The following is a 3,086-nucleotide window of genomic DNA, read 5'->3' on the forward strand; positions in this document are numbered from 1 at the left end:
CAAGCAACCAATTATTTCACTACCTGCCAGCTAATTAGCCCTACATGTGGTCTTCTCAACTGAGCTTCATGCAGTTTTTCCAGGTCTCACATTGGCTTTTAATTCCCAAATTAAAAAAAAAAAACGTATTCCGTTTTCAAAGGCTAGTCAGGGTCAGGTGGATACACATCTCTGACAGCAGTTGAGATCGATGTTTTGAAAGAGGATTTATCAAAAAAAAAAATAACTAGAAAAACAGCAAGTGATTAAAAATGGAACACCTTCTTACTGTGAACTGTTCTCATCCAGTATGAAGTAAACTGGGAAAAAGTGTTGAGATTGAGAACATTTTTTAAACAGGTCGATTTTAAAATATAGTATTACACATTTTTCCCAGAAATTGTCTATGTTTACAGTAGGCTACATTTAATTTTAATAATGTTAATGAACTCCTTTCCAGGATTTTTTATTGTGTATATATTTTCCTGGGAGATTTAAATTTCCTGGATTTAAACTTTAAAATGGGATTAAACAAAAGAGACATACTGAAGCACAAACACGTTAAGTTTCTCAGAATTTATTATTTTTTAAGTGTAGATTGAAAAATATTTTATAATTTAAGTTAATAAACGATGGCAGATTAATTTGCATGTGAAAAGCAAGATTTTCCATCAATTTGGTCCAATTAGAAATAATTAGACTGGTTCAGATGAGCGCTTTCAGTTTATTGAAAACGCTGGTGAAACGACGGTAACTCCTACATTTATGAACCGATCACTGGAACAGAGTCACTTCACAAAAGATTTACACCCTCCTGTAAGAATTATATGATATCCCCTGCAGTTCACATTAAATAGATAGGGCCTAGTAGGAAAAAATAACATAAATTATGGAGTCTTTGAAAATCAAGTAGGCTTATTAAGGAAAGAAACTGACAGTTAGTGCTCAAATTTTAAGCGTAATTGCTCTTTTAATTCTGAATGGACTAGTTAAGAAGGAATTAAATCTCCATCTGTTCTGGTTGGTTTATTCATCTTTCATTTTTTTGGGGAAAATAATAATAATAATAAAAGAAAAAGATCCAAATCAAAGTTTCCTTTGGTGAAACTTCATAAAATACCACTCATTACTTTTTTAATATACAGCTTTGAAGGTGGACTATAGTAAACATCCTTCAAGCTGAAACTTCCTGCCAGAATTGACACTGATCGCTCGCGGCTCGCACACAAAACAGACCAGTAACTATCCGCCGCACAGCGCGGGCCTTCCGCGGAGGAGCGTGGTGCTCCGCGCCTGGGTGAACCATACATAGGTTAACAAGGGCACCGAATGGAAGCAGCTACCACATCCAAAGTGCTAGAACCGGAACAACTGAACCAAAATGGCCACTCTAGCCAGTCATAGCGGACAAACATGGAGCAGTGATGCAACAGCAACTCATTCTAATGTGGTGGAACGAATGCAGACTCATTAAAGTAACTGTTAATGTGGTACACATTGGTTCTCACACTTTTTCCCCAACAATCTATATGTCATAAACACTTGTTAGCGTACCTCGTAGCTGTAGCGCCCTCAGTAACTGCCGTGCGGTATTCCTCCGCCATATCAAAGCAGCAGTAAAAAGTGTTGAACCTGACCTTCATACAGACGTTCAAAGTTGACCAGGAAAATTCAAAGTTAGAATCAGTGAGCAATCATGGCAAGGATTTTCAAAGTGCTGCATAACCATGTTTTTCTTGTTGTCTTGACCCGCCCCCTTAAACAGTAACCAAACCCTAAATCGGGGGTCGGCAACCTGCGGCTCCGGAGCCGCATGCGGCTCTTTAAGCACTGCCTAGTGGCTCACTGGCGCTTTTTCAAAAATGTTTGAAAATGATAAAAAAAATGTTAGAGGGAAATATATTTTTGTTTTAATACGGTTTCTATAGGAGGACAAACATGACACAAACATCCTTTACGTTTTCCAGTTGTTGTGAGATGAGTGAAGGTGCTTCCACGCCGGCTGATTCAGCACGCAATCAAGCGCACACCCTCAATAAAAAGTCAATGCAAACGTGCGCACACCAGAATTCCTGCCCATGTGTCTGGAGCGCACGTGAGCGCACGTGAGCGCACGTTGCTACGCGGGTTTTTAAGTCGGGTTGCGAGCTCCACGTACAAATCGGCACGCATTGAGCGCGCGCTGAGTCTTCAATCCGGTTCAATATTTCTACGCACAGTCGCAGCAGCTCAGAGATGTGACCAATCAAGGAGCCGGATTTGGGAGCTGCTTGTGGGCGGAGTCTGCTTCAAAGCACAGAAGTGCCAAACGTGATCACGAAAGAGAAATAAATCATTATGGTTTGTGTCCGGTCAGGTTAATATGACACCAAGATGGACATTTAAAAAGGACAGAGTTGTGAAAACAGAAAGATTTGGGGATTTTCACAGCTTTTACTTTTTGCTCTGAGGTTCTCCCTGTTGTAGATGGCAGAGTGAACAGTAAAAATACAATAGAAGAAGAATCTCCTTCCCGCCACGCACCGCACGCGGCCGATGTGTGAGCACCTGCCCACCGGCTGCGTGCGGTGCGTTCAAGAACGAGGTCTACGCCGGTTTCTGAACGCACGCTCAGCAGGTGGTATCCACACCGGAGCAGCGCGGTCACGCACACAGTGGCGGGGAGGAGATTCTTCTTCTATTCTTCTTCTACTGTTCATTAGCGCTCATCTGCCACCTACAAAAGGAAGAACCTCGGAGCAAAAAGTAAAAGAGGTGAAAATCCCCCAAATCTTTCTGAAGTCTTTTGTTTTCACAACTTTGTCCTTTTAACACTAGAATCCCTGGAACTTTCAGCTTCTGCTGCAACGCCCCCCTCCCCTTCTCAAAGTAGTGTTGTGGTGATCACCTTAAACCATCAACAATGACTTCCTGATTTCGCAATGCAGATTGTAAGGTTTAAATTTGCAGGTGAAAGAAATATGTTTAACACAGAAAAATACAAGAAATGACAAACTGGTGACATGGGGAAGGAGGGGGGGTGATACATTTTTGATGCTTTTAAACCATGAACATTGTGTTTACTTTTAAATTTTATTTTTACCTCTAAACTGTTCAATGCAAGGGGA

This window comes from Oryzias melastigma, linkage group LG15 (genome assembly GCF_002922805.2).
Source record: "Oryzias melastigma strain HK-1 linkage group LG15, ASM292280v2, whole genome shotgun sequence".
Taxonomy (NCBI): Eukaryota; Metazoa; Chordata; class Actinopteri; order Beloniformes; family Adrianichthyidae; genus Oryzias; species Oryzias melastigma.